The following is a 13,084-nucleotide window of genomic DNA, read 5'->3' as shown; positions in this document are numbered from 1 at the left end:
AGCTTGCTAGGCTATCACGTTGGAACAAGAAACTTTCTCTGGATGCAGAATGATTCGATTTTAACCAATGTAGGCACAAAAATATTACAAGAAGCTGACCAATCACAGACACCTCACATTTACCAGCAATTCAAACATTACCTGGAATTATAGCATCTAGGAGAACTCGTTCCTTTTTCTTTCGAATCTTAAACAGATCCTACCTGCTTTCAATCAAGCAAACACTATTTGGGACGACTCTTCTCTCTCCAATAACAAACTTCAAAAGGAAGATAAATGTTCATTTTTAGATATGAAAGTCTCCCCAGTCCTAGTCCCAACTGAAAGTCCTTTCGTATGAGGCTGCGAACGGTTTGAGTGTAATTCTCGGTTATACGTACAGCGTTTGAGCTACCCAGAGTGATTTGTTTTATGGCATTTCCACTGTGGTAAAGTTTGGTCTGAAATTCCTTTTCACATAAAAAAAGAAAAGGAAAAGGGAAGTCACAGTCTGCAACCAGGAAGGAAGGAAAATAGAGATTTCTATGCAGTCAGAATTGTTCAGATTATAAAGCATTTTGTTTGGTCTCAGCTTCCTTTCTCCTCAAACGTATATCAGATTCTTTTGAGGCAAGAAATTCCGAATGCTCTATGAAGCCAGTAGCTTCTTAAACCACAATTCTCCTTTCACCCAGTAAGGCAAATTCCACAGCTGCCCCCTTCCTTACTTCTTTTTTTACTTTGGCGTTTGAAAAATTCCTCCTTCACATTGACAATGAAGGCTTCTGAAACAAAAGTTGTTGTGTGCATCTGTTTAATTGCTAGTGGTTCCAATTACAATTGTGTGCTACTCAGAAAAACATACTGCAAAGTAGTTTTATTGTGCTCACAAAACAACAGGTTGTTCGGACAAATGAAAGAGGAAGTGGGAAAGGTGAGGTATGCAACATTTTTGTACTGTCTTCAGAGCTAAACAATGTCTAGAGTAGCAAGGAATTCTGAAGAAGCAGTTCCAAGCCATCCATTCTGACAGATTCTTAGCTATAGAAGCTTTTCAGTGATTCTTCTGGAAATTTGCACAGTGGTATCATAAACTCAAAATGAGTATAAAGCCATAGGATGCTCAAGACATCTACCGTACAAATCATTTGTATAGGTTTTTAAATCATTAGACTTCATATGCCAGACCTATGCCCAATGATTTGCTGCTATTTATATTTTCCCCAATATTTGTGAGTACCATTTTCCAAAAGCTTTCTGAAGTACCAATTTCTAAAAACTTATTTTTAAAATAAGAGAATCCAAGCATGGAGGGCATGTACCTTTCACCAGGGCTCCTTGAAAAGTTGTATTTTAAAATATTCAACCGCATCCACTAGCCCATTCACAACACATCTTTCATTACTGAATTTATTTACAATCCTTCAAGATTAATTTCCAACTGATACCATTTATCTCATTTGCCTGGGCCATTAAGAACAATGCAACTGGAAAGAAATACAGTCAAACCTCGGTTCTTGAATGGCTCCGTTTTCAAACATTTCGGCTCCCAAACACCAAAAACCCGGAAGCAAATGCTCCAGTTTTTGAATGTTTTTTGGAACACAAACGTCCGACACAGCTTCCTCTTGAGTGTAAGAAGTTCTTGCAACCAATCTGAAGCCGCACCTCAGTTGTTGAATGTTTCGGGAGTCAAACGGACTCCCAGAACGGATTACGTTCGACAACCGAGGTTTGACTGCAGAAGCAATAATACCTAGCATTTGTAACGTCCAAATTATGTTACAATGGATACATCCACATGCAACACTAAACCATGGTTAAACTATGGTATTACAGTATGTGAAAGGGTCTTAACAGTCCAAAGCAAAGCATCAAGCTTACATGTATCCCACTTTTCCTATCTTGTTTCCATGAGCCCAATATATTTAGTGTTGCATTTGAATCAAGGAACTTTATTAAAACAAACTCTTGCGTCCTAGGAAGCCAACCTGAAATCCTAGATTATGAAGCTGGTGCATTAATCTTTATTTTAAACCAGGATCCTTGGTTCAAATGGAATAGTAAGTGGAGATTCCTTAAAAATGAAAATATACTCCAGCAATGTCCTCCTCCCATGGTTGCATGGGAGAGAAGGAAGAATAGTTTGGAAGCCCCAGACTTTGCTCATTGGGGCTCATCCACATAGCTCTAAACTGCTGTTAGTGCTGTGCTGAAAATTTCTCCCACATTTTAGAAGCGGTTTAGTCATGCTGGCCACATGAGCCGAAAAAGCTGTCTGCGGACAAACACCAGGTCCCTCGGCCTGTAAACGGAGATGAGCATCACACCCCATAGTCAAATTCGACTGGACTTAACCATCCAGGGTCCTTTACTTTTTTTACCCTTACCGTTCAATTAAAGAGGAAAGAAATTACACTTGAGATTTTTCAAATGGGAGAAAACATTTCTGTGAAATCCTTATGGAGTGCATGGTTTTTGCCACATTTTCCTTAACTTTGGGGTGGGTGACTGGTGTTTGTAAATCACTTTTTTTTCATTCTACAAATCATCTCACCAACACTCTCCAGCCTTCCCAAGTGCCAACACTTCAATTTAAATCCAGAGAGCCAAACCTTTCCATGGGGCTTTTTCAGATCAAGAAGGGTAGGCAGCAAGGGAGGCTGCAGAGTGGTGGAGTATATATCCTGGAAAGAACTCTTTGGGGCACCTTGCAATGATAAGGTAAGCTCAGAACCACATGCCAGCCAAAATTCTAAAGAAATTCCAAATTAGTTTTAAAGTGCTCTGAGAATACAGCAGGAAACTGGAAGCCTGTTTCACACAAGGTAAAACTGGAGGACAGTTTTGGGCAGTATTATTAACCCTATAAAGAAGGCTGGAGCCAAAGCTTAGATATAGTAGTTGGCCCAAGGCAACACAGCCTGTTCACAGGCATGTTGATTCAAAAGTAAGCCCTACCGATTCCAGGAAGACTTAGTCCCAAATAATTAGATGCAGGGCGGCAGCCTGAGCAAGTTAATGATTGGTGTGAAGATTTGAACTGCGTATATTCAACATTCTTAGCTTCTGAACTACACGACTGTGAACTCCCAGCTCACAGAATGGCTTGAAAGAATGCTCCGTGCAACTAACTTGAGATTTAGGCACTACACTGAATAAGATGAAACCCATAATAAAGTAGAGAACAAGTCCACCAACAGCTATTAGTCAGATTACCCAAACTGAGCCACTGTGTTCATAGCGTTTGAAAGTAGATGATTCAGAAAACTCTATGAAGCCAAGCCAGATCTAGGGCTGGGCAACACTTGGGATGAGACTGCCTAGGAACTCTCTGTATGTCACCTCGAGCTCTATTGAAGAAAGGTGGGAAATTAATCTATTTAAAGAATCACCATTTGTAGGGAAACAAACCATGGGGGAAAGAGTGGTTGCTTTCATTTCCTACTTGTAAGCTACCCAAAAATGGTTCCGGATTACCACTTTTGGGAACTCTTGGTCTGATCCAGCAAAGCTCTTATTACAAGAACACTGCAGTAAAAGTTGTTTTTGAAAGCCAAGTTAAGTTGCCAGGGCTTGACAAAAGTAAGTGGCAAGTATCTCCCTAGATTATCGTAGCAGTCAAGTTTAGAGGAAGCTTCCCCTCTGCACCTTCATAGAAAGTGATGAAGAAGCTAAACAAGCTGTCAGTAATCCAAAGGAGTCACTGAATCCCAACAGTAATATTGCTGGCAAGACAGAGTGGTGATATTTGGTGGAACTGGTGTGTCCACTCCTATTCAGGGCTTTATACTCTTCACCCCATTCTACCCAAGGATAGCAATGACCACTATTGCTCCCACTGCAGCTCACCAAACAAGACTGGACCGTGTCCCACCTGACAGCGGTTCTCAACCTGTGGGTCCCCAGATGTTGTTGGACTACAACTCCCATCATCCCTGAGCTCTGGCCTTGCTAGCTACGGGTGATGCGACTTGTAGTTCAACAATATCTGGGGATCCACATGTTGAGAAAGGCTGCATTAGAAGATGGCTGCCCAATAATAGCTTATGAAAACTATTTTACCCAAACAACAGTTGTTTTGAAGACTCCTCCCACCCTTCAACGTACATCAGTTGTTCGGTGAAGGGTGTAGCTCAATTGGAGAGCAGTAGCTTCCAGTGTTCGAAACTCCCATTGTTCTAGGCACATTTTGAGACAGGGAATTTCATTAGCGCGAGCAGTTTCTGAGCTCTGGGCGCAGTATTGTGCCTAAGATTTCAGATTAAAACTGCAGAGTGGAAGAAAAGGAGGGCCTTTTTCTGCCTCCCCACTTCCAGCTACTCTCTGAAGACTGGAGACCCTCTTAAGAATAATAGGGGTGGGTGGGGAGGGGAAGGACCAGACCATAAGAAAAATGAACAAAATATTTTAGTTGCAGTTCATTCATTTTCAGCTTTGTATTCTTGTTATTAAAAAAGCATGCCTAGACATTCCGTTGTTGTGCCCATAACCTAGGTTTAAGGTGCCATTTAGCTACACTGGTAGCTTTGCTTGCAGGAGGTTCCAGGTAGGGCAGAGAATGTCCCCTGTCAGAAACCCTGGAGAGCTGTTGCCAACCTGTGCAGAAATTACTGACCTATGTGGACCAGTGATCTGACTTGCTATAAGGCAGTTTCCTAAGAATCTTGGTTGGAAACCAGCTTCCTTGCCTATACCACCTTCTCCCAGTGGGCACTAAAACTGTGAAGAGCACATTCTATTCATTCATCACACTTTACTTCAGCTGAGCAATCACACTCATTTCCATAAAACAAGAGCAAAGCAGCACTAGTTATTTGCTGTTAAGAAGGAAACTTGGCATTCTGTGGGTAATTCTGACATGCACTGACCTGACGCTACATCTCTTTAACAGTTTTAACGTGCCACACTCCTTATGCCACAGTCACATACACACTTACCTAAGAGCAAGCCCCACTGAAAGCAGCGAGACTTACTTCTGAATACACATGTATAGTATTGCACTACTAATATCACATCCACACCCAGTCTGGCATGTTTGGAAATACGATACAGATTTACTAAAATGAATTTTATTTCACACTGAATATAGGCATGCTGAGACAGCAGTCTTGATTAAGCCAACATATATTGAAATGGAGGGTTGATGTGTTGGAAGGCCGCGAAACTCATTTCCCATGGTTTTAGCAGTGGGTGTAGTACAAGACACCACTAATAATAATAATAATAATACAAATAAATTTTATTTATATCCCGGCCCTTCCCAGCCGAAGCTGGGCTCAGGGCGGCTAACAACACTACGGCTAGACAGATCATCTGAGAGTCACCTAGAAAGTACTCTGACAGGATTCCTACCAGCCGAAGGTCGGGGCAGCTGGGTACACTTGCCACGGATCTTGGAGGGCTAAGCTGGCTGAGGGCCCCTCACAGGGGCCAGCTGCTTTTCTTTGAGTTCATAACTTTATTCTAACTCCCACCCTGGGGCCCAGACAAACTCTGCAGGGGCCTGCAACCAGCAATAGTGAAAATGGAAAAAGTAAAGGCAAAGGTAAAGAGACCCCTGACCATTAGGTCCAGTTGTGGCCGACTCTGGGGTTGCAGTGCTCATCTCACTTTATTGGCCGAGGGAGCCGGCGTACAGCTTCCAGGTCATGTGGCCAGCATGACTAAGCCGCTTCTGGCAAACCAGAGCAGCACACGGAAACGCTGTTTACCTTCCTGCTGGAGCGGTACCTATTTATCTACTTGCACTTTGAGGTGCTTTTGAACTGCTAGGTTGGCAGGAGCAGGGACCGAACAACGGGAGCTCACCCCGTCGCGGGGATTCAAACTGCCGACCTTCTGATCGACGTCCTAGGCTCTGTGGTTTAACCCACAGCACCACCTGCGTCCCTAGGTGAAAATGGGAAGCAGCCAACAAAAACAGAATGGAAAACCATTAAGGGAGTTCCAGAGAACAAGTTGAGCACTTTCATCACAATTTACTGGAACAAACTAGTGAGTGAAAATAGAAAAATATCCTTTTTCCACTTTAGTCGGTGGGCCAACTCAACATTTGGGTCTTTATTTAAACGCACACTGAACAACACATAACACTTGTAACACAGAGTCTCATGGCACCATAAATACCAACAAATTTATTACAGCATATGTTTTCACGTACTACAATCCACTTCGTCAGATACGTAATATATAATCCTTCACACATCTGATGAAATGCTTTAAGGTGCCACCAGTTGCTTAAGCTATAAAAGACTAATCCTAACACCTTAGATTAAGACATTAAATAGTTTTTTTTCTACCCTTTATCACACCCAAACATGCATAAAATAATTCAGACAGCCAAATCGAACCCAAACACCAAACCCATTACCTTTTAACGTTTTTATCCCAATGGCATAAACAGCTCTAAAGTAAGTGAACTGAGTATCTGCTTAGATTTCTAAACTTTTCCAGAGCTGCCAAACAGCCTCGTCGCAATGACCTTACAAAACTAGTCATGAGTAAAAGTGGAACTTGAGGGTGTGTCTCCCCCTCCCCAGTCCCTTCCCTGCCCACTAGTATCTGTGTCAGAATTCTTGTTACATCACAATAAACACTTTGAACATATTAAAGTCTCATAAGCAGCAAAACAAACACTGGGGTTTTCTGTGTAATAAAAAAAAAGGTGCAACACTTAAGGGAACTTAATTTGCATGTATTTTTAGAAGGGACATGCCCTGTGTTTATATATGCACAGCATAAAAAGACATGAGAGAGAAGGATAAAAATGGAAGCACAACAAGAGAGTGAACACAAAATATATAGCATGCTCTGTGGATGAGAGAGTAGTATCTATATCAAATGAAAAATGCCACATCATTGATTCCTGGTGGAAATAAACCGAACTACTGTGTTTCACACTATTGCACCATTGCAAACAGACATCTTAAAAGCGAAATAATTGAGGGGGGTAAAAGGAAAAAGAGGGATTATTGATTAACGCTTTTGGGCTGGGGGTTGAAAAGGAGTCATATCCAGCACTATTCATGCCATGTAACATTCCAACAAACAATAGTGTGTTTTTTTAATAGTGCAATTTGACAGTTAAATGGGGGGGGGGGGATTAGGTGTGAGACTACAGATCAGATGAATGAGTTCATTCATCTCAGATTTAAATGTGGAACTTAACAGGACTGTCACCCAAACCAGCCCACACTGGACTCCAAAAAGTTTTTCGAAAATGGCTTCCTGGAACTAAACAATCCATAGCCCAATTCAAGCAAGGCACCGTAGGATGAAAACAAGAGGTTAGTTTTCAATTTTACTGAAGATCCTGCTTGCAGCTAAACAACTGCTGTAAAAATTGTGCCTGCACCAAAATACTATAATATTTATTAAAATGCTTTTAAAAAGAAACTAAGTAGCTCGTAGCACTTTTTAAAATGTGCTTGATATAGTGTTATGTTTACACATGTAATATAGCATCTGAACTGTTTACATACCAAGGAAAGAGGGTGTTTGGGGACATGCACAATGTGCAAACATTTCATTAAAGAGAATTTCATTTAAGTACCAGCAAATTAATCCAAACTTGAACCACCAACTGGTCCAAACTGCGGGATGCAATACTATGCTGCACACTGTGGTTGTTAGCACTTTTTCATTTTCATAAGATTTACCATAAAAGTATAGAAACATTCCTACAAAATGTTCATTCAACATCCATAGAATTAAATCCTATCACATGCACAAGAAGGTACACAATATGCAAGCCCCCAAATAATACTGATGCACTCTATAGTTCAAAGACCACTGACACAGTAGGGCTAGGTCTTTTGATAAAGAGATCTTCGGCATATATGTATGTCCCCTACCATAACTAGAGACACTCGAAGATCTGAACATCTGGAGTTTGGGTGGCAGAACATGGCTAGAGACTGCTGTCCATTCTTGTATTCACTCTTCCCATTTGTCCAGTGGAGCCAGAGCTATATGACCTTCAGGGCAAAGGGAAAAACTAATCACTTTTCACACATTTTTGCCTGTGAAGCTGTCAGAAAATGTTAATTTATTTGCCTGGTGCAGGGGTCAGCAAACCTTTTTTCAGCAGGGGGCTGGTCCACTGTCCCTCAGACCTTGTGGTGGACCGGACTATTTTTTTTGGGGGGGGGGGGGGATGAACGAATTCCTATGCCCCACAAATAAGCCCGAGATGCATTTTAAATAAAAGCACACATTCTACTCATGTAAAAACCCAAGGCAAGCCCCACAAATAACCCAGAGATGCATTTTAAATACTGTAAAAGGACATATTCTACTCATGTAAAAAACACGCTGATTCCCAGACTGTCCGCGGGCCGGATTTAGAAGGTGATTGGGCCGGATCCGGCCCCTGGGTCTTAGGTTGCCTACCCATGGCCTAGTGTAAGACCTTTTGTGTCTATCGGGGCCAAAACAACAGCCCTAGATGTTAACCAGTCTGTTTTGCACATAAGCCAAACAACTTAAATATTACTCTTTTCAAAACAGACTTGTGAGACAAACTCTTACACACACGTTTCTAGAGAATTACTAATGCGGGCCATTTTCTGTAAAACGCCCCCTTTCTACAGATAACTGCCGACAGCTCTGCCTCTTTGGTTGTGCGGCATTTCTGTGATGTGGAAAAGGATGCACTTACAACAGTAGATGAGAGAAGCACAAGTTGCCGAAAAAAACCACTATCATATATGAACATATAAAGGCCAGAACAGTGTGCAGGTACATTGTGTACATATAAGAAAGGAACATATACACTCTTTGCGATGTATCATGTATCATACCGGCAGTGGTTTTAAAACATCTCCTGTTCTATAGGTCTCATATATTCAGATATTTACGTTCCCCGTTTTAGAGCAATGCTACTGCCAACTGCCAAGCAGGGGGGGGGGGGGGAGTGCACAAATCAAAATATGTTACCTTTGTTCAAACAATACTGCTGTTTATTATATAATAGAAACTGTCATACCTAATCTCTCAGGAACCTAGAAATAGTAGATTGTTGGGCCAGAGGTGATTTAAAATGGTTTGAGGCAAAACTGAAACATAGCATTTAAGTAAATCTTGCACAGGAACATAAGCACAATTGATGAACTTTTTGTATCATCTTCCACGTATAGGGTTTTGAGCCGCACAAATGAACTATCAACACCGGGAAGACACAAGCGTTGTATATCCTACATGCCTTGAGGAAGATATGTTTTCCAATCCCTCCTGTTATCAAAGTGATGAATTTAAGTAACAACTAAAAAGAGAATTGGAGGAGAGTAGCGACACTCAGTATCCAGCCTACTTGGAAGAACTCCCAGTTAAATTCTATTAAAATCTGTATGCAAAATGTTTCTACACTATACTATTTCAAGATTACAGCATAAATTTGTTTGATATTATCTACAATTGCGTGATAGGCACCGATTTGGGAATTGGAGTGCTTCCCAGTTTTAATTGGTAAAAAGAGATGCAAAACCAGATCATAATAAACATAACTCCTGCAGATTTGTGTGTGGGGAAAAATTGATTTAAATACAGAGAAGTATTGGATACCAAGAAAATTTATATAAAGCCTGATCTACAAATCAGTTAACATGAAATGCTAAAATTAAAGCAGTTTTGCCTCACTGCCTTCAATGAGAGTATATCAACTTAAATCATATACTTCATTACAACTGCCTTGCCGCTCCTGCTGTTATTATATATAAAATATATTAACAAAGAGTTGAATGTCTGCACTTCCATCTCATAGGAGTGGGTGATCAAAGGTTAATAACCATCTAAATTTATTTTATAGCCTAAAAGTACAGTTGTACCAGCTTCCGCCAAAAAAAAAACCCCCAACCCTACATGCCAATCCTAAAATCAATATGAAGCCCTACTCACATCAAAATGAGTTTTCCCCCAAATGAGAATTAACATAAGCAGCCCAACAAAAGCCTTCTACAAATGAGAATATTCTCGAATAGAAAGACGCAGAAATGAAAGTTCAAGAGCAAAACTAGGGTTTGAACTCCAGGGAGAGCTGACATTTTAAAAAGCAGTGCCACTGAATTATAGCTCTCTACTTCTGGGTGGGGTACCCATCAAATGGGTGGAGTGGCTCCCCTAAAGGAAGGGAAAACTGGCACACGCTAACTTGGCCTTTTGAAAGATTTTCTAATTTGCCAACAAATGAAGTCTCGCACCGACTTCACCCATGAAGCCTCTTGCCTAATCCACTTGCAGACAAGATAGCTCGGGCTGGTGTGAAAAACCCAACATGGAGAATGGAAAGAGGAAACGTGATTGTGGAAGATGATAAAGCAAATAAGTTTTTAAAACCCCAACCTTTTTTTTTTTAAAAAAAGTTAAATTACTGTCTTATGCAGCATATGTTAATGGTCGACTGTTTCCTATCTCAGTAGATGTTCGACTTTCCAAAGAAGTATAAAATAAGTAGCAACCGGGGGGGGGGGGGGGGAGAGAATGAATCAATTTATTTTAAATTCTGCTTGGTTGTTTTGGAACAGGCCGATCACCCCTTTTGCCCGTGCAATTTTTTCCCATTGTCCTCATATGTTTCTTGCTGTAGAATAACAGGTGTAAATTATTCCTTGATGTTGCTTAGAAGAAGAAGTAGTACTAACCGGCCTGAGAGTAGCGATTATTAATTGAAATTAATACAGATTGATTAAAGAGGAGGGACAAAAAGAGCCGTAACATTTTTTAAAAACTTTGTGGGGACACTTTCCTTTTTCTCAGCCAGTCTGAAGTTAGCATAACCTAAATTGCACCAGCATTCACAAAACGCATTCAGAGAAACGCAGCAAAGCTCAGCAGGAATGATTTTTTTATTAAGAAAGAAAAAAAACAAGAATAAAAATAACTGCATCAACAGGGTCTTTCTTCTTCAGGCTTCAAGCCCGGTTTTACTTGAGTTCTTTTTTAAAAATGGCAGTTAGGCCACTAAAACCAATCCAGAACATTATTAAAAGTTAAAAGCTACCAATTACTTCTGTCTGTTCTTTTAAAGCAAAGTTTGGCATTACGTCAGTCGGTTTAAAGAAAACAAGAAAAAGAGGGAGAGAGCGCGTGCAAGAAAAGAGGGAGAGAAAGTTTCCTTCTTGAATAAATAAAACCACCAGGGGAAGGTGTCTAGCCTCTTGTAAAGGGTTTATAGCACTTTTTAAAAGAGCTAGGTACATTTTGAAAAATTAAAGTATTTTTATCAACTAAATTTTGGGAGGGAAAGTAAACGTTAATCTGGTTTTGGGAGGGGGCAAAAAAGTAATGGGAGAGGAAATCTTATTGATTTGCCTACAGTTTTGGAACTGAAGTATGTCTGTGCAAACACACAAAAAACGCTGATTGAATAGAACACGCAAGGAAAACTTTAGCACAGTTCATTTCCCCCCAATGGAAAGCGGTTGTTAGAATTTTACTTAAAACTTATCTCAACCGCTTAATATTTCAAAATCCCTAAGTGGCATGCAAAGAAATCTAACACAGAACAGTATGACAGTATCATAAAAACAGAGGTACAAGCATAAAAACGGCCAAACAGTAATGTGAAGTAGTTTTTTTTAAAATAATAATAATAATAATAATAATAACAACAACAACAACCCAGCAGAAATCCAGTAATAAAAAGGTCCAGTCTTACGGGTCAAAGGCAGCCTGGGCAAAAAGATATGCCTTCACAAGAAGTCTGAAGGAACTGATGGATGACGCTTCACATACGGCAAAGGGAAGGGGCAATGGCAGAAATCACTCTTTTTGGGGTTACCGTCCTGTGATATTATGTCGGCTGCAGTGCCACAAGCAGACTCTCCCCAGATGATCTTAAATGATCAGTTTAGCAAGGAACATGCAGGCCTCCCACATTCCACATGCGTGCCTTGGAGTTTGTGCATGCATATGTCTCCTTTTGGTTATCAATGCTAACAAACGACGTTCTTCAGGAAGGCTATTTTATGGGATGATTCACATCCTAGAACATGCCCAACTCCGATGGGGAAATTATGCGACACTACAGAGCGGGCTACTAAAGGCAGCAAAACGTTTCCACGCGCATTTTTGTTGAGCCATACGGAAAACCATGCTGAATTTGAGACACGTGGTGAGGAAAGTCTCTTTAACATGTTATTCTCCCTCACACACACAACATTGCCCCCATGTAACTTAATAAGCTAGCCAACATTTTTATGGACATCTCAGCGATTCATTCACACACAGAGACTACGGAAGAGGCTGCAAACCAGGCAACTGAACTAGTGGGAATGCGCAAGTTATGTTCAGGTGAGTGAGGCTTTCCAAATGATTCCAGGAACAATTGCTAACGATTACAGGGTTCCCCTCTCACACACACACCCATCAAGAAAATAAATTCATATTCAATATCCCTGTGGAATACTGCCCAGTTGCACACTTCCCTTTAATTTTTCCGGCTGAAAAGTGGGGCATCGGGCCACACAGTTGCAAGCTATAACTGTACACTATCATTTTAAATAATAGTTGGGGGAAACTTTTAGGACAACCATTGCTGCAGGCCGCTGACACCAACTTCCACAAACCCTTCTAAATAGATAGCTCCGAAGACACTTATATAAAGTAATGTGAATGTAAATCTAAAATTAAAACCCAGTTACACCTTTAGTAAATATTTAGAATACAGTGATTTAACTGTTTTAATAAACTGTAATGTGCCCACTATAAACTGGATCCCTGACTCAGACTTATTTGAACTAATAGAGTCCCGTGCGCATTAATATACTCTACTATCATAAAGAAGGGTATAAGATTATTCAGGTTTTTCAACAGAATTGGGATTAAACTGGTTTAATTCCAGCCATTTCAAATCTAGGTGAATTATGCAGCTAATGAATCACTGCACTAGGATTTCTAGCACAATAAACCTAGCATAGGTTTACTCTAAAGGAAGCTCCACTGCGTTTAATGGGGCATACTGCTAGCTAAATGCGCACAGACCAATTCTCCGTAAAATGCAATGCACATTTATCTGGGAGTAACTCCCATTGAACTTTATAGGACTTACTTCTGAGGAGACATGCCTAGGTCTATGCTGTCAGGCTGAAATCTTATGCAGTTACCA

The 13,084-nt window shown here is 40.6% G+C and overlaps 2 protein-coding genes across 14 annotated transcripts in view; one reads left to right on the top strand and one right to left on the bottom strand.

Annotated features, from left to right (window-relative positions):
- The window catches only part of AARD (alanine and arginine rich domain containing protein), a 571,840-nt gene that overhangs the window by 30,640 nt on the left and 528,116 nt on the right, over positions 1 to 13,084 (top strand). The gene's annotated exons all lie outside the window — the stretch shown is intronic.
- The window catches only part of TRPS1 (transcriptional repressor GATA binding 1), a 233,038-nt gene that overhangs the window by 213,550 nt on the left and 6,404 nt on the right, over positions 1 to 13,084 (bottom strand). The window contains exon 1 of one of the 13 annotated variants that reach the window (XM_083748994.1): positions 11,636 to 11,912. The exons of the other annotated variants lie outside the window; for them this stretch is intronic. The gene's annotated coding sequence lies outside the window, so the exon portion shown is untranslated. Of the gene's footprint in view, positions 1 to 11,635; positions 11,913 to 13,084 lie in introns of those variants that run through there. 13 annotated transcript variants of the gene reach the window in all.

The sequence above is a fragment of the Podarcis gaigeae genome, assembly GCF_964106915.1.
Source record: "Podarcis gaigeae genome assembly, chromosome: 7".
In the NCBI taxonomy this organism is placed as follows: domain Eukaryota; kingdom Metazoa; phylum Chordata; class Lepidosauria; order Squamata; family Lacertidae; genus Podarcis; species Podarcis gaigeae.
Note: the sequence above shows the minus strand (reverse complement) of the source record. Positions and strands in the feature narration are given on the sequence as shown.